At 38.6% G+C, this 24,754-nt stretch overlaps 1 protein-coding gene across 2 annotated transcripts in view; it reads left to right on the top strand.

Annotated features, from left to right (window-relative positions):
* CHST8 (carbohydrate sulfotransferase 8) overlaps positions 1–24,754 on the top strand; it is a 175,940-nt gene that overhangs the window by 106,271 nt on the left and 44,915 nt on the right. Inside the window, exon 1 of one of the 2 annotated variants that reach the window (XM_085303754.1) lies at positions 21,328–21,397. The exons of the other annotated variant lie outside the window; for it this stretch is intronic. The gene's annotated coding sequence lies outside the window, so the exon portion shown is untranslated. Of the gene's footprint in view, positions 1–21,327; positions 21,398–24,754 lie in introns of those variants that run through there. 2 annotated transcript variants of the gene reach the window in all.

Raw genomic sequence — 24,754 nt, 5'->3', positions numbered from 1 at the left:
AAAAAAAAAAAAAAAAAAAAAGGCAACACTTTATTTGTTTCTAAGACCTGCAAAATCATTTTTTTGCACATGATTTTGAAGGTGGCTGCTGTTGACAGTGCTTTCAGCAACTTGGCTAACCTTATTTCCAATTTAAAGTTACTCCTGGAATCTCTAATCCCATATTTGAAATTCCTATTACCGGGAGCTCTAATCACAATTGGTTTGGCAAGAAACACATTCACACAGCTTCACTGTTAGCGCCAGCCTCGTCATGCACATACATTGCACTCGATCAAAATACCAGTCTTCAGGCGGGGAGCTACCTTTACGCGCCCACAGATGTGCACTCACCCGCAGTCGTACAGTAATTACAGTGTCCCTTGAGCCAGGAACTTTTTTATGCCAATGTTACAAAGTTAGATTTTCTTGGGATTTCTAAGACATTAATGTGAAATAGAAAAAGTTAAACCAYCCTTTTCTCATTCTTTATTCTTTTTTTACCCAGACAGAGTCTCTTTACAGATTCTTTTTGACRAGTAAAAACTAAAATAAATAAGGTTTATAATATGCCATATAAATCAACCAGTTTTCACATCATCCTTTCAAGCAGAAACACCGCTATGTAACTGCATTTGATGCGATTTAGCCACTCTAAAAATATCTGCTCTAGATACCTCATTTTTTTCCTTTCTTCATACATCCAGAGCCTCTAGTGAGGCTATCCACTCATTCATTCATTCCCTCCCTCTCTCTGTAGTAGCACAATCTCGGCTGAATATAGAAGACATTACATCTTTCTCAAWCTGCTCTACGGATTTGATTTTTAAAACTGTTGACTAATCTCAACTCTTAGGCAGAAAATAATTGAAAACATCCTTCCTGAACAAGATGACAAATACCTAAATCCCAACAAACTAATTCATCTCTAATTTCGTGCTTGCCCTTTCCATGAAGCTCATTAAACTACTGTACAGCACCTCAGCTTTTCTTGAATTCACTGATCACATCCACCCAGCTCTGGGTAAAGGTCATTTTATAGGTTTGTGACAGTCCTTGTTTAAAGGAGCTTTTGCCACAGCTGCTCCACTTTACTCTCCAAATCCAAAACACACAGCCTTGATGTTTTTCTTTGTCCTGTTTCTCTTTCCCTCTTTGGCTTAATTTTCAAAGMATTTCACTGCAGACCTTCATGTCAGAACTACTCTTGGCATCTGTAGGGGTTCCTCTGGGGACAGTGGCAGGGTCAAGTCTTTCAATCTTAACATTAATACCCTCAGCAGCAGACATCTGAAATATAAAATATTCATGCATGCAGATGACATTGTTCAACTGTTTATGGCAAATGATGTTACTTCTATCTCAAACATGCCCTCGTCTGCAACAACATATGTGATCAGCTGGCTTAATAATCAGCTACAGACTCTAGTCCAATATAATGGTGTGATGAAGATTTCTTTATACCAAGACATTCAGCACAGCAGGTACCTGCACAGTACACAGTGAAAATTCTCCTTAAGCCTCTGTCACATTTAACAAATGCCTTAAAGCAAAAGCTTGGGAATACTCTGTCCTTTAACTAACACATGGACTCTATTCTTAATTAAAAAAAAAAAAAAAAAAAGTCTGTCTATGTAGAACTAAATATTTATTCTTGGTGTAATTAATGTGACTATTTGCGGTGCTACATATTTATCTGTATAATGTAATAGAGTCATTTTATTCCTGAACAATTAGAATCAATACTTTTAGCATGTCATTTTATTCAGCTGACATACAGATGATATTAGAACATGACTGGAGTGAAAAACAGCRGGCATAACATTTTAGTCCATTTTGTAATGCACATGCTTCTAGACTTTTGTGAATGACTTTTATTCACACATTTTTTAATCCGAAAAACAGAATCAGAGAAAAAAGGATACAAAAAAGAGTAAATGCTCAAACAGAATGAGAAACAAACTCCCTTGATTTCAGGCATCAGATAAGTTTTTTAGTTAAGTATACTTTCACATCTACCACATTATGTATTTAGAGTTTGCATAATACAGCATTCTAGTTATATATTATTATTATAACAATGCTAAAGTGCCTAACTCTGCATGTGAAAAAAGAAGCAAAAGATGCTAGGAAACTTGTTTTCCTGTTCAAAAATATTTGCCAATATCAAAAGAGATATATCATGTGGCAAACATACATATCCTACATATTTACATACATATTTATTTGCTAAGAAGATTTATACTTAACTTCCTAAATATATTGCTATACGCAGAGCTGAGACGAAAGATCATTGTTCATTACATAAAATGACGTAGGAAGAATTTATCTGATTAAAATATTAGTATATAAATATGATACAAATCCTGAACCTCAGTGCATTCCAAAACCAACCACAAGTTCTTATGAGCCTAAGGGGTACAAGTCATTCCTGGCAGAGATGATATAGCAGCAATCAAAATGGCATAGATTCACTGGTCAGAAGGAAATGATTTCAACATTGAGAAAAACGATAGTTTTAACACAAGACTTTTTCAAAACTCTGTGATACACCATTGGAATACATCATAAATTCCAGAGTCTCTTAAATATATTGCCTGGGAAGAGAAGGGTACAAATACATAACTAAGTGCAACTGAATTACAAAAACTTGGTAAGTTACCGCTCTTCATCTCCGTCACTGCAACTGACTGTGCAGGCTTTTAGCCTGTTCCAGTTGTATCATAAAGCTCAATAAGGATTTTTTCAGCAAATTAATTTTAATTCACAATTGCCTTGACATGGAACATGTCCAAAGGCAGCTACAGCAGCTCAGCTGAGAAGGAGAAGCATGGGAAGCCACCATAGCCTGGTCACATGAGGCTGCAAGCCCACTTCTTGAAAGCGGTTTACTATGAAGCTCTTGGAAAAGTATTTCAAACCCTCCTGACATTAGACAGAATTTTGTAAAGGAGAATACCTACCTTCACATGAAGATACGTTCTACCTTACACCTAGTCGGTGATGGCAGGCTTGACTGAAAATACTGTATGCAATTGGTACATACAGATCTCTGATAAGGAAATCTTGATATTATATTGTCTAAATATCCCATTATTTCACAATGGTAACTTTACTGTTGCTAAAGGCCAGATGTCAGCTATAGCATTTACATAAACAGTTCAGAACAAATTCATAGGATTGTGATTCATAGGATTTTTCATCTAYAGACTTCTGAATTCTGTTTCCTAATAAGAGATTAGGCATTCTCATGATCCACACTTAAAGTGACAAATAGTTTTATAGTTTTAAGTGCCCCAACTTTCAGAATCATCCATCAAAACCAAAAACTATTCTGACTGATGTAACTATACCTCTCCATAGATCCACCCTCAAAATTACATTAATTTAGAGAGAAAGAAATAACTGCATTGCACTTTATGGTCGCAGATCCAGAGGATAAACAAGTTGTGGTATGCTAGACACTGCAAGTTAGACTCCTCTTCTGTTTAAGGTATTTCTGGGAAATAGCCTATCATAAGCTGCAAATACATATATACAGGAAAGTAATCAATCTTATAAATCACATAGAATAAACCAGTAATAAAACATGCTGCCTGGCTACCTCTGGTTAAGGATACTGTCAATGTAATAAAGTGAATTAGAGAAACTGGACTGAAATGGTTCTAAATAAAGCAAAAGTGTTAGGAGGGCAATGGGCAAGAAAACTGAGTCACAAATTCACTATAACTACTCAGGTAACAACTCTAAAACACAAAATTCAAGCCAAATATCCGAAAAACAAATGTATTATTCATTTCATTTTGTTATTGCTACTATAGAGCTCTACTCTCTTAGGTCCTGCTCCCAGTTCGGAGCTCATCTGTAGGCCTCAGAGGAGCAAGACTGATGGAGATACCACTGCGCTGCTTTGCATGAAACAAAACAAGGTCATGTAGGAACTGGCCAAAGCCGAACTATCCACTGCAAAAAAATAGGCTTAGCTTTAAGGGGATGTGACAAAAGAAGTCAATCAGCAGAAACCCATTCCCTAATTTTCTGGATTCACTGGTAATAAAAYGTAATAAAAGGAGAGAGTAATCCCATGGCAGCTATAAGTCAAGCCTTRTAAGTCAAGTTCAAAGACAGAGCTTTGCCACTAACCAGAATTTAACGCTTTTGGGTCTTATAGAAGAATACCTTTTCTGTTTATTATTTTAATGTGAATACAAATGATTGAAAAAATTTAAGGATCATCACTGTAGAAACCAGGATCTACTTCAGAGTATGCTTGGAAGGACAGAAAATTTGACTGCCCCTAGTATGGTATGAAGTGTATGTATAGCACCCTGCCAACATCAGAGTTCTGCAYCTGAGAATTAGACTTGGCTTTATCTCCACTGTGTTGTACACCACTTCCAAGTAGCACCTACAGATTAAACCAAATTATTGCAAAATAACATAGCAAGTTTCCTTCCTACACAAGAAATATCACATTTGTCTTTCCTTTATATAATTACATTTTTCTTCAGCAATTAAATTCTTACATTAATTTCTTCASAAATTAAAAGCAGAACAGCCTCTGCAAGCTAGAGCTTTTTATTTAAAATGTTTGATAGAAACAGGACAAAGCCCAAGATTAGATTTCCTCTAACTTTAGGAGTTTCAAGTTAAAGATCTTTAAGAGCTTCTCTTTTCTTTGGTGGGGGGGAAGGGGTATTTGTCATTTATGAAATATTTCTCAAAATATAAGAGAGTCACATGCACACTTCAGTTTTCTGAAAATTACACTTCCAACATAATAAGGCAATCATACACAATACASAGAGGGAGCCAGATCTTGACTTCAGCTGGGGAAGCAAACTGGTTTTCATGAGCATTGTTCTAGGAAAAAATAATTTCAAATGATCCCCTGTTACCATACTGAATTCCCCCTTTATTTGGAGGGATTTTACAACTATGACTGAGAAGAGTCTCCCCATCACATAAGATGATTTTGTTCAAGTAGATATTATCTCCATAATTTTGCAGATGATATCAGAGCACAAAGAATAGTTCAGCCTCTTGGGAATTATGGCAAGCTATCACTAAACACAATTAGTAGCCTAAATGTTAATAAAAGGTTGTCAACCAAAACATGGGTGACAACAATTCTAAAAATGTGATTTGAAACATTTATTTCAGTGGTGTTGATATATAATTCTTCCATGGAACAATAACTACAAGAGGAGAAAACTTAACTCTTAAATGATTAGCTTTTCAGTGACGATGGTCACTGGGATCAAGCATCCTAAAGATCTGCAGTCTGGAGTGAAGTTAATRTTTTGAGCTTCCAGGCATACCCCGGCAGAGCCAGCAGATCTGAAGGGGGAATTTCAAGGGAATTAGTAAGAATACTAAGAGCCGTGCAAAAAATGAAGGAAAACTCAAAGATTTGGCTTTTTTCATCTAAAAAAAGAGGATCAGAAGAGGACATGAGAAGAATCATCTTAATGTGAAAGGCTCTTGGCAAGGAGGGAGTYTGATCAATTATTCTCTGTCTGCTAGGGAAATGACAAGAAATAATTGGCTTAATTTTCAGTAAAAAGGATTTAGGTTGGGGRAAAAAATCTATAAATGAAAAACTAATTATAATCTAACAGGTGCCTAACTGAGGTTATGGAAACTCTGTAATTCGTTATAGGTACAGGTGAGGCAGACATCTGAGAGGGATAGTTGAGGTATACCTCCTCCTCTCCAGGTCTGCAGTTCCCAATCTTTTTAAATGTACAGAAACTTTTCCCATGTACTAGGAATGTGTTTCCTGTTCTCAGCCATGTGAGTTTTTATAAACACATTTTGAAATGAAGACAGTATCAAAGAGGGAAGATGCCATGGACCTCCCTCCTAGGCCTTGCAGGCCCCTTTTTGAAATCTGTATGTATAAAAAACCTCATCTAAGATCTCATAGCTTTTTTTTTTAAAAAAAAAAAAAAAGCCAGTAATTAATTCTACTCTTTGGCTTCCTCCTCCTTTAGCCTGCTGGGCTGCGCCTGTGCCTGGGGGCCATGCCAGCCCCCTTCCCCTCGCTCTGCCCGGCTCTCTGATGTGACAGCCGCAGAAGGGCTCCAGGCAGTCTACGCCTGCTCTGCACATTTCCCGCAGAGGCAAGGTATCATGTAAGATAGGAACCTATATTTTGCTCAGGTCATGCCTCAAGTAGAGTTTGATCACAGCATTAACATGCTGCTGACTACGATGAGCAGGAACGTTGTCTTCAGTGACAGCCAGCACTTGTACCATTTCTCTCCTTCGGTCCTGGTCGGCAGCACTGAGGGTAAGGTATGTGGCACCATCAGGAAAAGGAAACCCTGAAAAAAAACCCTGCAGATTTCCTCATGCCTTTAATAACTGGATGAGCATTTAATGGTTTTAAGCCAATTTTAACTGGTTGCTTTTTTGTCAAAACCTTAACTTGAGGATATCCCTAACATTCATTCTTAACTGAACATCATAGAAATAATGATGTGGAGAATGATGCTGTAAATCCATCATATTTACTGTGTATCCCAATATAAAACTGCAAAGGGCCAGTGATGAGTCATGGCGTGATAGAAATTTGTATTGTCTGCATATAACTTGTAGAATTTAAAAACTGATTTCAGATTGGATTAAGTAGATGTGATACATGGTGTTAAGCAATTCGGTGATGCACAGAAGGAGCCTTGAAAGTTACATTAGACAGTCCAAACTGGCATGCAAGGTGAGAAGTTTAATTTTCTTGGAATTCATAGTTAAAAGAGGAAAAAAAAAAAAAAAAAAAAGGAGCTATGACCCTGAAGCTCTTGTCCACCTAGGAATTCACAACTAGATGTACAGGCAACAGTTCATCTTCAGGTTCAGCAATGGGAAATCTTAAACCCTTTAAATAACAGCCCAATAAGTAACAATATACACGAGACAGTAAGGTGATGATGCATAGTGATGGGAAAATAGAAAATAAAGTCAGTATGTTCGCATTAGGGAAATACACAGTACGTTCTTGAAAAAATCAGTTGCTGTAATCCACACACTGGTAAAACCATGTAAAGGAGGATCACAGTCTTTCATCCTCAGAAAAAAAATGACTAAAATCTACTTTACTGATTATGCAGTGTCTGAAGGAGACAAGACCATGCTTGCAATGCACAGATAAGAAAGGTCATCTAGACCTTTGTGAGAACTGAGATTTGCACTTGTGTCATTGCTAATAATCAYTGCCACACACTTACCTTGCTGCATACAATCTATGATCTGATTACTGCCTTCCACCCAAGATGCTACTGAATTTTAAGCAATGCCACATGCATCTCATTTTATCAAGGACTCTGGAACTGAAAGGCACTATAAAAATACAGGACAGCACTGTCATAAATATCATCAAATCACAGTAAGTTATTTGATATCTCTCACTTCCATCCCCAGTATCTCTTATAAATTGCTTTCATTAAGTAATTTAGAAACTTAGTTATTTWGAAAATTGTAACTGTCAAATTAGGCTTTCTGACAGAAAGAGCAGCTTTGCTGTATCAACATTACGGCACTTGGAGAGTGAGAGAGAGGATGAAGGGGAGGAATGTTCTCCAGAAGACTGTCAATCACCTGCTACACTGAACGTTAGGGAATGTCAAAACTTTAATTCTCTTCTCCCTGAGGAGTCCTGCGAATCAGCCCTGGCCCCAGACAGTTTTCAYGCTTTCCCACCTTCTTTTCATTTGACTGTCAAGTGTGGAGGAAGCAAGGAAAACTACAAATCACCCAGGGCTTCAATGCTAAGACAAGGATAATTTTTAACCTGTGAAAGAACAAACGTTTTGCTCGAGTTTAGCTAAAGGAACTATTTATCTACAGCTGTATATGGATTTTTTCACAAATCTGAGAAAACCCCACAGAATGGACTTGTTTTSTGTCAGTTGCTACTGTTTTCTGTCTCTTCTCGCTGTGCCACGTGATTTAGGCCACCGAAGTCAGAACAAAGCCTGAGAGGTCTTTAATTCAAACATCTTCTCCTAAGTCCAGCTCTTCTGACAGCAGACAACTAAGGTCCAAGTAAGACTTTCTGGAAATTTAACTGACCTGCAGGGAGCTGTCACAAGTATGTGTAGCACACCAGTCACTGTGCAACAAGGTTTCTGGACTCCACCACCATCACCTTTCTAACGTTCCTCACTTAGAAGATAAAGCAGAGGAAGTAGGAAACAATTAGAAAACAACGCTCTTGAGAGGAACCCACTCCTCTGGGCTGCTCTTCCTCCTGGGAAGCCGCATTCTGGCGGTCACGGCCTCTTTTCACCCCGCTTCAGGCTTCTGCACCAGCTCCCTCACCTTGGACTAGTTAGTATGGCTCCTATCCAGCGCACCATCTTTACAGCCTCCGGCCGCCTTCTGGCCCAGTGGGTAACGAGATCCCCAGCTCTTTCCCCACTGCTAAGCACTCTTGCCCTCCTTCCTCATTAAACCACGGTGTAACCCCACACATTGAAGTAYGTCACTTCAGTGGCGAAGTATTTAAGTAAACCATCCTTTAAGATAGGGGTGAAAATAAAACAGGGAAAGCAAAGATGCTGCATATTTAAAAGAGTGCACAGACTGACAGAGAGGCATAAAATAAGACCCCAGTGTCAAAGGGTGCCAAGCTGTGCATCTCCTATAGCATTATAAACAATCTTTTAAAGAATTCTGAGCAATAATAGTTAATGCTTCTTACCAAAGTATTAACAAATGTACAGAGAACACAAAAGGAAAGGCTCCTCCCTAGGTTCTCCTCTAGATTAAAGAGATTTTATTTAAAACAGAACTTGGCCCAGACACCATTACCCAGGACAGACACTGAAGGAAGATGTCATTTCTTACTTGTCTAATTTTACCAAAAGAGAATCAGAACTAGCTGTGCTTGTTAACCCGTTTTTGAGCTGGGCACAGGTCAGGAGAAGTCAGCATTTACAGAGTAATAGCATTGTTTTAAATGCACGTAACAGAATTTCTGCCAATGCAATCGTATTACGAGTCATCTGCACAATTGTCATTTATTAAAATGCCATTTTCATCACTATTTTAAACATATCCACAAGTGAAATAACTTGGGAATATCTATGGAAATAACTGAACTTCAAAATCTCATTGGCTTCTAAATGTTGAGAAGACCATGAGGAACAGGAGAATTAATCTCCCAGTGTTTTCCTCCACTAGGTCACATCTTCACTTCTTGGACTTTGACTCTGTATTTTACTGAATTAGAAATCTGTGGATGGAATAATCCCTCTCAGTTTTATCTGGGTTGCTTCTCAGTAGAATCACTATTTCACCTACTATCTATCAAACCCAATRGAATAATTTATTTCTCATCTGTACYGGTGATGTTGTGTTGCTTGTGTTAAACCTTCAGGTTATGATTCAGCTTTAACTTAGTCCTAGAAAAWTTTTTAGTGTCATCTTCAGTGACAGGTGGGTGCAGTTTTCATAATCACAAGCAAAAAGTATAACTGAGAAAGTAGATGTGTGACTTCAAACCTACATGAGGAACATCTTGACATTTAAATCCAATTACCCTTTCTGCTTCCTGATGAAAATACGATATCAGCTTGTGGGAAATTCTACTAGAAAAATATATCATTCTCCAGCTCATACAAACTTTTCATCGTCACTTTTGGTATTATACATTACATTCTTTATCAGTCATTTTTACAAAATAAAGGATTACAAGTGTGTAATAACCGATCATTGGTGCAAAGAAGTCCATAAAAATACTGTTTGAAAAGTCTTTGTAGAATTTTGATTTCTCCCCAGTTGAAATCATTAATTGCAAAAGTGGAAGGAACTCTAAGGAAAGGCAGAATGCTGCTCTTTGTAATAAATTGAACTGTCAGTCACTGAAAGCACCCTKAATATCATAGTATTTCCCTGAGCTCTTAGATTACAGGCTGAATTTCATTTATCAGCCTGCTGTATGTGAAAAAGGATTAATTAAACTCATTCCAGTATTACAGTAAGGCTCCATTTCTCTTAGTACTAGAGAATAATTGACTCCAAATGAATTGGAAAGTGGGTAAGTAATTGTAGTTATTATTCCGATGTAAATATTAGTTCTGACATTTTAAAAGATTTAGTAGAGGCACTTTAGTGATAACACAGATCATTACTCTGGCTAGGAAGGAGAGATAACATGGGGAAAGTAAAATTAGAATGATTAGTTTACATATCTAAAAATACCTGTATCATTTATTTTCATATAGTTATATACCCTAAAAAATTTTCATTCAATGTGGGTTCTGATTTACTGCATCAAGTATACCACAGCAAAGTCAATGTAATACATCCTGCTGCTTTGGAAAGCATTCAGAGGTAATATGAGTTCTGAAACTGAAAGAGGAATTATGAGCAAGTTTTCCTGAGACAGTCATGATACTGCCAATGTTCTGACATTCAAATCAGCTGACTGCCATTGCTAATGACAAACTATAAGGACAAACAACAGAAATATATAATAGCAAGAAATCACCTTTTAATTGGACGATCAGACTGCCTTAGACAAGAATCTGCAGGGCTTCCAGAACAAACAGAAGGTCTTCACACTAAAAACTGTACGTAGCACGAGACCACCAAAGCCATTTGCTCAAGATGGTATCTCCTAACCTCTGGCTGTGGATTAGGGCCAAGGATTCAAAATTAGCACCCCCAAATTAAGTTTTTAAGTCTGCATTTTCATTTCCAGATAGGTGGACTGATTTCAGAAAGTCTAGCCCCACTGAAGACTACTTTTTACAACATTCTTGTAAATTGAAACCTGAAAAAATAGCTGAAGTCAAAACCTCTGGAACTATTTTATTTTTTGCAAGTTTTGCTTCTTTTCTCCTTTGCTTTCCTAACTTCTCTGCAGTTTTGATTCTGGACCTGTCAATAGATCAGAGGACACTTTCAAAGCAGTCTTAGCAATCTGGCCTCTTGAACAGTGACTGAAAGCCAGTATTTTGTTCACAAAGCTGAACTTTGCTGTTAAGACTGAATTTTCAGCAAGAGTTCTACTCTTCTCAAGTTATTAGCATGAAGCAGCAGTATAGACAGACTGTGCTCATTATTATTTACTTCCTGCTATTCTTTTTCACAGCTAAAATGTGCTTTTTACTTTCATAGAACTTTAAATACATGTGGCTCTTCCCCAAATGTGCATCACATAAGACTGCACAGGAATGAAAAGCACTACATACATGATTTAATTTCTCTATGAAAGTATCTGTTTTTTAGAGATATCCTCTTTTCATTTCTTTTTTTAATTAATTGAGGAAAACTCTTCAGCAGTATGGACTAATGCTGAATTTAATGCATCTTTGAAAATAGGGTGTCATAAAGGCTGAAGATTTGATACTGACAGGCTTTCTAGTGGATCGTGCATTATAGGAATAGGTAGATAAATGCAAGGTAGCTTTGAAYGGTCATAAGGATAAAGAGTGTGAACTAGAAAACCGGTTAAACCAGTTTATTCAGATTTYGAGCTAGAAGAGGAAGATCCTACAAGAAACAAAGGTTCTTACGCAATCARTGTTAAATAAACCTCAACAACAAGAACATTCTTCTTCAGTGAAACTTAAATAAAAATGCAGTGTCTTTCAAAAGCTCAAAATACTCAAGACACTATCGAGAATAAATATGTGAACATCARTTAGTATACTGAACTGGATAATTCATTTATTTCCAGCTATACTTTAAAAACAGTATCAGGGGTTTTGGTGTTTTCTCCTTAAAGGTTTGTTATGAAGTACTGTATTTTCGAGTTACTACAGCAATCTGCAAKGAGATAATTAAGTTTGTTCATATCTTGCTGTACATGAAGGTAGCAGATCAATGTGGCCATTGAAGCACAATGATTCTTTAAATTAAAAGCAAATGTGTCTGTAAATTGGGTTCTGCCACTACCCACCATGGGTGACTTGCTACCAATTAATTGTTACAAACAGGCACTCAGACAATTTAAAAAACTGACTAGAGACAAATAAAATAACTCCATTTTCACTGCTTAGTTAGTTCCCCAAAAATACAGAAACAGGTTAAGAGAGAAATAAAAATAGATGAGAAAGGGATTAGGTTATCGATAAAACTCCTGTCCAGACAAAAGCAGCCGTACCATTAAGGACAGCACATTTACTRCGTGTAGAACACTCAGCATCATAGTGTCATTTAAGACTCTAAGAAATTCCTATTCTTTGCCAAAGAATGAGTATTTACTTGAAAGCAAAAACCTCAGGATACCAGAGGATCAGAATAATTTCATAAACTTGGACAAAGGATCATGAGTTTTATATAAATACATGGCACTGTGTTGGGAATTAGGCATAATTCTCACTACAAAGAACAAGAAAAAAATTACAAAAAAGTAAATGCATAGCAGTCCCAGAGTAAAATAAAACAAGGATAACTYGAAGAATCACATTAGCCAACTAAATTTGCAAAAGATTAACACGGAAGGCTAAGCTCCAGATAAACCAGTCRTCATTTAATCAAAATCTCAGTGAAAGGTGGAGGATACTTTCAAAAGGAGTTTCATTCCTAGGTGCCAACATTTGGCTGGTAAAACAAAAATAAGGAGCTTAAATGTTTTGCCTAAATAAAATTTACTGCCAGATGGGATAGTAGCAGCCATGGGAAGAAAACTCTGATCAGTTAGCTGCAGCACAAGCATCTACTTTGCAGAGGAAAGCCTGTGTGTTGCAAGCCTTGCATGACTTTCACAGCCTTCTTTCTTTTTCTAACACTTCAGTTAGTAATATCATGCTGAAACACGATATCATAACACCCTGCTGCAGAAACTATGCAAAATGAAAATCACAGCCTTTTACCATATCCTGAGACRCATTTCTTGTGAAATAATTCAATCCTGCAGGAACTGGCATATTTCTTAGAGTAAATTAGACTTAAGGTCTGGGCATCTCACACATTGGATGAAATTTGGGTATGAGTTGAACTACGGCAATAAAATGGTGAAATAAGATGGGAACCTGCTTGTTTAGTGGATGTGCTACAGAACTGGGAGGCAGGACTGTCAGGCTCTCCCCAGGCTGAGCACACTGGTACACAGGGGAAGCGTGCATCTTTACACCTCAGCTTTCCAAGTATTTTTGAGAAAAAATGCACCTTTTTTTTTAAGATACTGAGATTTCTCAAACTGTGATGTGCAATACATGAGAGTGTTAGCATCTTCCCAGTGCTTATCATATCGTTAGCATCAGTGTAAATAYTCAGAAGAAGAAATGCAAAGGAAGAGGTTCCCTTTGAAGCTGACCAAGGACAGCTAAGGCATTTATTCAATGGCAGGAAGAAAGACAGTATTTTGATTATTTAAATGAGATGTCATAAAATTAAAGCAATATTTGTATCCAATAGTGATTCAAATTGAAATAGTAGAAAAGCACTTCAGTAGGATTYGTATATGGCCCATTTGATTAAATTCCAGCAGATAGCAACAATCTTGACTATGTCCATCATTGTACAAGTAGTGATGCTTAGGTTCATATGTAAGTTTAAATTATGAACTGTTCAAAACTTCTAAATTTTCATGACTTTAAATTTTAGTGTTACTGGTAGGAACAAGAATCTATATCAATGAGACTTTTGTGCCCATGTGTGTGTGCAGGTGGCATCTAGCTGATTAAAGGGCATCTTTTTGCCTACTGTTATGAACAAAAATCAATTACAACTATCAGATTAACAAAGAAGGTGCAGCAGAGATTGCACAGCACCTTTAACAAACCCAGTATTACATTAATGAGATAGTTAAGGTTAATCACACTGTTTAAAAATTTCACAGCRTAACAGATCGATTCAGGAGAATCTTCTGACCGCAGTCAAAAGCAAAGGTTTAACAACGCCTGGCAGGCTTCTCTCTTTTGTAGTTACATGTTGTGATCTTCACTCCAGTGACACCTCATTACCCAAATAGGCAGGATTGCCAACTTTAAATTTCATCAAGCTCATGCTTACGGGGGCTTTGATCTAATTGTTGTGTGCGCACACGAGGGGGGAGCGTTCTTTCCGTATTCAGTTCTCATTTTTTTTCTCTGATCTCTTCCCTGGTGCCACAGGTGACTGACGCACTCTCCCCTTTTCCTCCAGAATAGCCCATCACACCCTTCTCATTTAATCTTATGTCTTTCCCCGACTATCTTTAGGAACATAGCAATATTATAAATTCCTTTTAGCCCAAACACAAAAGAAMCCATCTTTCTTCTTTTTGCCTTCAAAAAGATACAAGTTGAACAAATTACTAGAACAACGATTCATTTAGATACTGACTTCAAAGTACAATTTTATATACGYCTTTAAAAACTGAATGCCAGGATCCTATCAGGAACTGAAGAGGTTCAGGTCGCCAAGGGTTCAGGAAGACCAATCTGTCTTCACAAAAATCATTTCGTTACTCCTTAGGACAAATCTGAACTGGTCAAGCCAGGATTTAAAATGAGCTTCTGGCTCAGCGTGCATTACTAGCTTCAGAAGAGACACGCTTTCAGGAAGCATAACGGCAAAGGCATCTAATCGCAGCTTAGCTATCAATAAGGTCATAGGCACTATAGAAAACATTCACATTATAAAATGCTCTGCCTAGTTCTGTAAACTAAGAAAGCCCATAGTGAGTTCATTCAAATCGTGTTCCCTTTCTCTTTTTTTATTTTAAAATATTTTAATGTTGCTTCATCCAAAATAAATCTGATATTGCCACAAGCAGGTGGAAAACACTCAGTTCAAAAGCTCCACAATAAGTAYGTTTTGCTACTCCACCAACAAATGAGATGTGTTTTAATGCATGTTCTCTTCACCTAAGCTCCTACATGCTTAAAAGATCTGAAATTCTACTAGTGATGAGACTATGCTCCAAAACTTCTTATATGAAAGATTCCAGTAATATTTAGAATTATAATYCCCAATGAGAATGGAGCATTACATTAACTGAATAACTTCAATCTCCAAGTGTTCAGTAGAAAGTATAGGTTTTAAGCCATGGTCTGGTTTTGGCTTACCAGAACCTACACCTTGATGCACACTTACAGCCACAAAGCATCTGCAGTGAATCTTTGGCCTGTCATAGACAAAAAGAGAGAATTTAAGGAGTATGTAAYGGTGTGATTTTATTAGCTCTCGAATAAGCAGAGTCGCAAGGTCACCAAGTTATATAGCTTTTCCTGTTTCTCATATCAACAAAAATAAATTAAAAACATTTCAGTATGAGGCCAGCAGAGAAAAAGTCATAGAGTAATATCCTCCAAAAACAAATAGCATGAAGAAAACCTCTCAGACTGAACACTGAGGACATGATTCTCAGATCTCCCAAGCAGAAAATTATAAGGAGACACACAGAYACAAGAAGCTCAAAACCATGGGAGAGGCCTGGTGGAGAGAAAATGAAAGCTGCAGGTCCACCAAATGGTAAATGCAGTCTCAAGAGGCTTAGTCACAGGTCAAAAACCCTGTGAACACACAGGTAAACTGTTAAACTCGCATGAATTAATTCTGTCGACTCAGATTTATTCAAAACCCCTTTGAAAACATAATTTCAGCCCTGCAGGATTTATTCTGAATTAGGTATTCTGAATCAGGTATCTGATTCTGTGATTATTTACGATGATGCTCTACATTTATAGTGGCACTGAGATGGTCTAGTCTTCCCTGCACTAGCATAAGCATTTATGCTGTGCAGGATTTGAATTGCCAAGAAATCTAGCAGTACACAGATCCACTGTTAAATCAATGTAGAATCACAGCCTTAATTAACATGCCTCCTTGCCCCATATGAGAGATTTCCAAGCTGGGATAATAGAGCAGGACTTCTGGAGTCAGCCAGGAAATGGGTCCTCTCTTATGAGAACCTTCAAGATACCAACAATTTGCAGGACTTCCTCCCTGTTCCCTTTCAAATGAGATGAATGGAAATAATGAAGTGATAAGAAAGATTAAAACAAAACAAAATTACAAATTAACCATAATTTCCAACCAAAAAAAAGTCCATTTTTAATTGTAAACCAAAATTGTTAATTTAAAAAACAATCAACATCTAATCATTCCTAATGCTTTCCCTGAAGCATGGAATGATTTTAAACGGAGAGTTTCCAATTGCAATTTTTAAAAGTTTGAGCTAGTGTCAGGTGAATCCTGCCAGTGACAGAACTGGTCACTGCGTCCACTCGAGCCTGAAGAGAAGTATCTGGCCCACCTGTGCTCTGGAGCGACAGGTCTGAATCCCAGCACAGCGAGCATACAGCTGAAATGTCACATTATCTTTTCAACTACGTATAAATATCACAGAACTGATACTTTAAGCTTAGCCTGCCTTTGCTGAGTAGTAGTCCACAAGTAGGAGTAGCAAACGTAATTACAAAAACCTGTTATACACCTAATTACTTAACTGCATGCACAAATCTGGCAGCAAGACATTTAAATCTCCTTTTCCTCACAATGTATGGTATACAGAGAATCAGATTTTCATAGAGAATCGGATCCTACAAATCCAATGGCATTTTTGGAAAGTTACATGTTAAAACCTTTCCCCTCTGGAAACCAACAGGAGTTTTATCATTGACATCCATAAGATCAGGATTCAGTTTGCCCCTTTACTATTGGCCAAATATTTCCTCCTCCCGACAGGGCTGTGAGATATCTAGTGAGTTTTTTGGACTTCTGCCCTTCCTTTCTGCAGACTGAAGAAATAAAGCTGTGCAGTTACATTTCAGTTCTTGGGAGATGAAGGCATATGTTTCTCAGTGTTGTTTCAGCACTTTTTAGAATTTAATTAAACATTTTGACTACTAATATACATACATGAAATTTGATAATCCAGATGGCATAGAATCATCTTACCATATATGTTCAAAATGGGCAACATTTTTTAACTTGACATATTAAACTCGATATGTTAAAAAAAAAAACACACAACTTTCTTTCAGAGATTTAACGTTAATTAAAAATACACATATCTTTTGTATTGACTGCAGTATGCTACWTGGTCATTTCTTTTCAGTGTGTAACTCTCTAATTTCATTTGAGTCCATTTAGAGGTCTATTAYATTAGAGGATGGAAACTTATCACTTCATTAGTTATTCTGTTTACACTCGCACTACATCTTACAGCTTTAACCRAGTGACAGATAAAGATTATTTCTCAGGGTGAAAAAGGCAGAAATTCATAGCCAAAAGTCATGCAGTATCAAAGTTACAAAATGCCTGTAGATCAGTTCTGTGTGCACACATGCTGCTATAAATCAGGAATTACACTGCTGAACATCTCTGAGGATAACACTGATTAACATGTAACATTCACATGCAGTGTCCAACTTACTGAAGTTAGCGTCATCCAGAGCTTTTTTAGATGAGGCCCAAAGTGAAAAAGAATCAAGCCCTGGGACTTATTTTAATTTTTAATGTAGCTCCTTAAAATTCACAATCAGAACACACACAGGGCTTTAGGGCTTGTCCACACAATTTGGTTTTTAAAACTGAGTTAGAACAATGCAAACAGTGAAGATACTAAACCTCAGTTTTAACTAGCCATATTTTAATTAAAGGAGAAATCCATTCAAGACTCAAAGGAGGATTTAGSTGTATAGGACGTAAAAAACTACTGGGTATCTTTCTTAGGGACTGCTCTGTTTTATGATCTTTTTGTAGCAAAATACAGGAGATCTTGTCTGTCCTCTCCAGGCTGACATGGAATATTACAGGGAAGTGTTGGAGAACTATCAGCATTGAAGCTCTAACCTGTCTGCACTAACCTGAATCCACACTTCCAAATGGCCACATTAGTGATTAACCTGAGTTATACTGCCTTCAGATTTAGGAACAAGTTAAAGGCACTAACAGAGTAWACTTACAGGATTATGAGTGGGAAGGGGATTCTGGTTAGGGATGAAATTATAGCTTATAAGCTATATCTTAACTTACCTTTGCCTTGAACTTAGTTATACATGATTCTGCCATAGAAATCCTCCTGCAATAAATATTGAATTTTAAAATATTGGAATGTGCCTTACCTACAGTTTCTTATTCTACTCTAAAGTAATTCTCCAAATTTCTAGGAGAAAAGAGTGGAGAATCCAACATGAAAGATGCTTATCTGCATTAAATAGAGACTCATGTTGCAAAGTTCACACCCACATTGAGAACTTCCCAAAACTGATGAGAAGGCAAAGGGCTATATCAAATTCCAGGTAATCCATCACAGAGAGGAGATCCTAACTGGAGAACTCCAATCCAGATACAGCTCCTTACAACATTCAGGCATGGCATTGCTTAGAGACATTATTCTTGTCTGCACAAGCCCTACTGTACAATACCCTTTGAATATTTATCCACAATTCAGGGAAGACTATCAAGGCTCCTCTGTTAAAATTCTGCTAACTTGCATGTAAACTTGAAGTTATTTCTTTTTTCTTCCATGCACCCAATCCCCCAGTACATCAAGTCTACCACAAGTACAGCAAAGGGAAAATTCTTACCAAAATATTGTTAGTTGCATAGTCCTGAATATTGTTACAGTTGTGAAGATTTTCCTCATGAGGCTGTCTAGTGTGTTTAAGGAAAGGCTCGTAGGTATGCCTTTCATTTCTCATCTCTAACCACGCTGGAAATAGGAAATAWGACTCACTGTTACCCCCAAAGAGCTTGTTTGGAACCTTGTACAAAACAGCATCGCTGTACTATACATAGGGCCAATATCTGTAGCACTTAGGTCAGTTAAGTTACGCCACCGACTTCACCAAGTGATGGATCAGGTCTATATCCCACAATAGACTGAACACCAGAAAAGGGAATTATATTATGTGAAGTATTTCATCAGTGAAGCTTTCTCCAAATGACAGAGGAAATACAACAAAGTTAATTGGATGGAAGAGAATCTGGACTGAAATATACAGAGCATAGAAAGATGAAAGAGGGCAGAGTGAAATAAAAATTAAAYTGTGAGCAAAATAGGGGAGGCACATTGATAAAGGGGTCAGGAGCTACATGAAAAAGGGCACAAAGACCAGAGGGTAAAAGATGATTAGTCGTTAATATACATCTGAAGTGATGAAGTAATTGTTTTAGGAAACAGAAGAGACTTAAAACAGAAGCATAATAATGATACTATGCACATAAAATCTTTTGAAAAAAATGAAAAAAGAAGGCATATGCAGTAAAAAGAATTAAAAAGATGAGGCTGTGATGAAAAAAAAAGAGAATTCAAAAAGGCATCTTAGCAAAAGGAAAACCACAGGAAAAGATCCAAATGTGTGATGCATTTAACATCAGCTGCCCAGCATCTGCAATGTCACAGTATTGATGTTTGGTGTCCTGGAGCTCTCCCTTTAAACTGAAGGGGAAATCAATTGAACCTCAAATAGCAAAATTTTGGCTCTGCAGAAGTGCTTTAGGCAGCACTTGTAGGTGAAATTCTTGCAGGAAAAAAAACAGCAGACAAGTAATTTAAATCTTAAGTATTAGAATCAACTTACACTTTTCCTTGGAATACTCTCCTATATTCACCTCTTCCCACCAACTCCCTCCAGCTCCCTAAGCCCAGCTGTGTATAGTAGCTCTGCTCAAAAATRTTATTGAACTTAATTTATAAAATTCCTTTTTCATTCTTTTGGAAATCACCAAAAATGCCACAAAGGCCTCAAYGATTCCAAGAGGAAGATAAAGTGGGCTTTACTGTGGAGTTGTAAAATGTAGGATTATGCTGTAGAAAATACAGATGTAGCAGAAATGTGATGCCTTGCTAAACTGCAGGAGTGTCACAGAATCATAGAAAAATTCAGGTTGTAAGGAAATCTCCAGTCCAGCCTCCTGCTCAAAGCAGAGTTAAAGGTCAAACACGGTGGCCCTAGCTTATCATACCTCCATACAAAATTACTGCAAGGAKTAAGGAAGAGCAAATATTTCTAGGACCCATTTTCTTCCCCTTTCCACTGTGAAATCAGAAATAATAGTCTCTGAACTCTGTAAAACAGCCAGACAAAATAGAGAAAAAAAATCAGTCTTTACTGTTAGTGGTGTAAATGCATTCATTCAGAGGAGTAGACGATGCTTCGTACRGATGAAGCAATAGCCCTGATCTGGTCAACAGCATATGTCTCTCATGAAAAAGAAAAAAAAAGTATGGGTTGCAACAAGAGTGAATGGAGGCTATTACAGCACTTCCTGCTATGAACTTATTCAAAGCTATGCAGCAATTCAGGCGAACTGAAAATGGCACTGTATTGACTTTTCTGTCTGGAAGGAGACAGTGAAGTGCCTCTGACCCCCAACAGTCAAGTTCTGCAGAAACTGGTTCTCTCACAGATAATGCATTCCTTTCTCCTGCATAAAGCAATGTGCTCATAACTGACGCGATTTGGGGCCGAGATGGGAACGAAGGAAGGAAGAGGAAGCTTCAGCCCCGGAATCATYAAAATCCCAATAATGTTAATAGGCTACTTAAATCTCACCTAAGTTTGACCTCTGAATGCACTAGCATGCTGTAGAGATACAGTGAAGCAGCATGTCAGCCCAGAAGGCACAGTTCAGCACCAGACTCCCATAAACATAGAAATAGCATAGATCAGTACAAATGGACCTCAGAGGGGGGAAGGCTGGGGAAGGAAGGAGAATTGTGGGTTCGGTACCCATCCCACGTCCCCACCATAAACAGATTCATTGCATGACACTGAAAAATAAACAAAACAACAATTAAAAGTATAACTTTTTTCAGAAGCCACTAATTCTTTGGAAAGGATGCTAAAAATAGGTTTTATTGAAAATAATGAAAGCTGTAAAACAGATTTTCCATCTAGTTTTACTTAGGCTTCCATYAAATGATGCTGCCACACAACCCTTGTGCCATTACATAGCAGGCTACCACTGTGGTTCACTTAAAGGCCATTAATACACATACCGACAAGTAGGTGCTGGATCATTGTTAACACTGGGGAAGACACAGAGGAATAACTACAGTTGGAGGCAACCTGCTAATACACTTCTCTGCTCCACTGTTCCCATAAGCACCGAGGGTTCTACCTCGGAAAGGCAATATTTGGCAGTCCGGAGCACTGTTTCATAAATAACAAACTCTGAAGAACAGGGGCTCATGGGTTGCTTAGAGGGGCCTGAACATTACTCTGACTCTGCTTCACATCAAGTGATTAGTCCTGTTTAATAGAGAGGTTTAACTTAAAACTTGTTCTCAAACTTGCAACGACATTTTTGTATAAATTTGTCCCTTTGCCACTGGAGTTTGTCTTTTTAGTCTCAGCCCACTGACCCGTATCTTTGTCCCTTAGCGCACTCAGTCTCCCCAAGATATCTAGCTGAGGATGTCCAGTCACCTTAGCTTGTGCCAGGAAAGAAGCCTCCATTTCTTTATCAGCCAGGACAAGGCCAGTCCAGCCTTCACAGTGGACTTGGGGCTGACAGCATTACTCAGGTAACCAGCAGTTGAACAAGCAGCTCATGAAAACCTCAGGAAGGGGGTCCTCTCCTCCCAGAAATCCTTTATGAGAAACTACGGKGAAGGCAAAGTGCAAAGGGGACCTGAGGGCAGAGAACAGCTAAGGGAAGAGGGTGCAGCCAAAGGGAGCAGGGTTCATCTGTCCAAGATCCTGCTAAGAGATCCACTAAATTCCTAATTGTAGGTGTTCACCATGAAGCGTATGTCCCAGGGCTTCCACGTATGGCTTGGCTCACTCAAAGTGGCACCTGCAGGTACCACACCTGACCCTCATGCCACTGGAGGTCGGTTATGCAAACGGGTGCTAGGGAAGAMTCCTGCACCGGAGGGGAGAGACTAAACAAGCTGCCTACCTTTTCCTGGACTACCGCGCCGCATGAGTTCTTTCAAATTTGAAATGTTTTTGATTAGAGAAAGCAGAGCTACAAGGAGCCRTTGCTCCCTCATCAAACCCTCTGAGAGAAGCTATCACAAATGACTACAATTTAGGCTGTCAAAACTGTCACTTTTCCACGTGTGTTATTTAACATAGATTTATTAATCCACATTAACAGTGAACTGAAAACCTTTTGTTATAATAGGAGAGAGGAAAGAGCTCTTTCAAGCTCTTAGGAAGGCTACTAGACATAGAACAATATTATGAAAACACTCATTTCACAATCTCTGTAAAGAATGAAAACGTTCCTAATATGAACCACAAAACTGCTCCATTAAGCTTTTCTATTATTTAAAATTCATTGTGACAGAAATATCTGCCTAAGGCTCAATTTTATAAAAAGGGACGCCTACAAACGGCAGAGCAGCAATGCACGGCTCGCTCTACAGAAGCACCTGAYGCACCAGCTCTCGCAGCCCGCACCGAGCCCAGGGAAGCCGGCTGCGGAGGGCGATGTGCCCACAGGGCTGGCAGGACCCTCTCCTGAGGCTGCCCAGCCCCTGCCACCTCCCCTTCTCGGCTCCTCCGCTTCACCGCTCTGCAAAACACTGCCCAGCTGAGGGGCACGCGGAATGGCCGTCCACCTCCCAGCCTTCCCGCAGAAGTGTCACCAACGTGCGCAGACCCTCTCGAATGGCAAARCTGTGACCCTGAGGGTTTCCACACCCGGGGTTGCAAAGCTCACTCCTATGGACGTATTGCTGCACCTAATGTGTCCAAACTGCACCAATTTGCCCTTATCAAGCTTTGCTGTTAAAGCAGCGTTCTTGACTTAGATTTAAGGCTTGGACCATTTTAGCTTGGGTAAAACAACTCGCTAAGTTACACAGCATAACAGAAAATCACAGAGGGCTTTGGTCAGCTCACGTACACTGACAAATGCTAAACTTCAGTGAAGTCCTTCATGGACCTGAAACCCATCCAAACACATCACCACCTCCAACCACACTCATGCAGCAAGATGCTCTAGCTTTTCCATAACTCTCTTGCTGACTGACRGAAGCTTCTCACACTGGATTCATTCCTTCTGTTGCTGGAGCTAGAGATCAAGCCCCTGATAGGAGCCAAACATTGTGCAAACCTGATCCTCCTCCTCTTCCCCACACAGAGACACTTTCTGTGTGCTGAACTGCAGTGGCTAATGTGCTGGGAAACACTAGTGCTGCATGTAACAGGGTAGCCGAGAAGATAGCCTGCTTCCCTGTTCCACATTTTAACTGAAAGGCAGATCTACTGGAAGCGTGGATYTCTACCACTGCGCACTTTAGGAGTCACTTCTGCTTATGCAAAGTAGGTATAAAACACGACCACCTTGCTCTGAAATGGTATTACACCTCTTTGGCAGGCACCGTTGTCACACAACGCAGAAAAAGAGGGAATCAAGCCCAGAAAACTGCGCTGAGTGTCATTTGACATGAGACTTGGCAAATGTGGAGTGCTCTTTTGGGAGCAAACCAAGACCTGTAACTGGTTCAGAAGACATGGTAGGGAAAAAGCGTATCATGCAATATGTTGAATAGGGCTTAATTCTGCTTTGCCTTCCTTTTCCTGATCTCAGTGTAGTCTGTGAACCTATTTTACAAACAAGAAAGCAAAGATAATAAAGTTGTCCAAAGATAATGCAAGAATCCTGCAGTAGATACACGAATAAAACCCCAAATGATGGATCAGCCTTCTGTCCTAACCTCACACTTCAAAGTCAAAGGCATGAGGTTCTTGTGAACCCCAGTCCCATGAACTCCTAACCATTGTACATAGATATATTTTTGTTTAATTTGTGATCAGCTTTTGCAGCTTGAAAGAAAATTGAAGTTTTCAGTACTTTTTCCAATAAAGTACAGACAATAAAACATATTGAAAGTCTACATTTATTAATCTTATTGAAATGACACACAAATCAAAATAATTCAGTTACAAGAGCCAGAGTTACTTCTCTTTTCAGCAGTTGTAAGATAGAGCAATATATTCTTCAATTTGTTTTTGGAGTTTAATCACGACCTGTAGGTACTACCAAGTTTTGTAATATTAATAACATCATAATCTTTATTAGTATGCAAATCTATACCATTTGACAAGCTCCCATTCTCTTTCACGAGCTTCTTTGTTGTTGCAGCCTCATGAATTTCATTTTGAGTCTAGATTATTATCAAACAGTGGGAAGGGGTGTGGGGAATGGAGAGAACGTTGTGGAAATCATATCTCATTTTAATAATGAATCCAGTTTCATATTGCAGTTTGTTTTCTTGCACCAGATGTTGCTGAGGGAAAAGGGAGCAGAAGGAGAAAAAAATTTACAAAAATAGTCCTGCATAGGAACCTTTCCAGCAGATGTCAGTGGAAGGATTGACAGGAGGGAGAAGTTCCCCAGCCCCGTGCCTAATTTACATTTCAGATAACAATCTTGATTCTAACCATATGTTTTTTGCGATTCATTGCTTTATGTATGATAGAAGAAAACAAAATCAGAAATTCTTGTTATTCCGTATCTGATGGCCATTTCCTCTCCAATTTAACTGATACCAAACAGTCCTCAGTCTTAGCAGTCCAATCACAGTAATTATTYGTTTAAAAGCTGTGATTAGTCTTGGAGAACTCTGTGACTGTAAAAACGAGTGCAATTGGACAAGATAGCAAAAAGCTATCTTTTTAGATAAAGAAGCGCTAACATTTCTTCCCATTCCACAACACCAGGGCCCCGTCGCCCTCCCTCCCCGGCTCAGGGCACGGCTTCCAGRTCCTCTGCCCCAGCGCAGCCCCGGGGCACCCAGGCTCCATTCCCCCGCTGCTCCTGCTGCAGCTGTTCTCTGCTCCTCCTTGCTGCCGTTACTCGTCTCACCCAACGTCCACACGCTTTTAGACAACACGGAGTTTAGGGTAGAGCCAGCATTTTTCCTAAK

This window comes from Rhea americana, unplaced genomic scaffold (assembly GCF_003343005.1).
Source record: "Rhea americana isolate MKP2758 unplaced genomic scaffold, rheAme1 scaffold_20, whole genome shotgun sequence".
Taxonomy (NCBI): domain Eukaryota; kingdom Metazoa; phylum Chordata; class Aves; order Rheiformes; family Rheidae; genus Rhea; species Rhea americana.
This window is presented reverse-complemented; position numbering and strand designations above follow the sequence as displayed.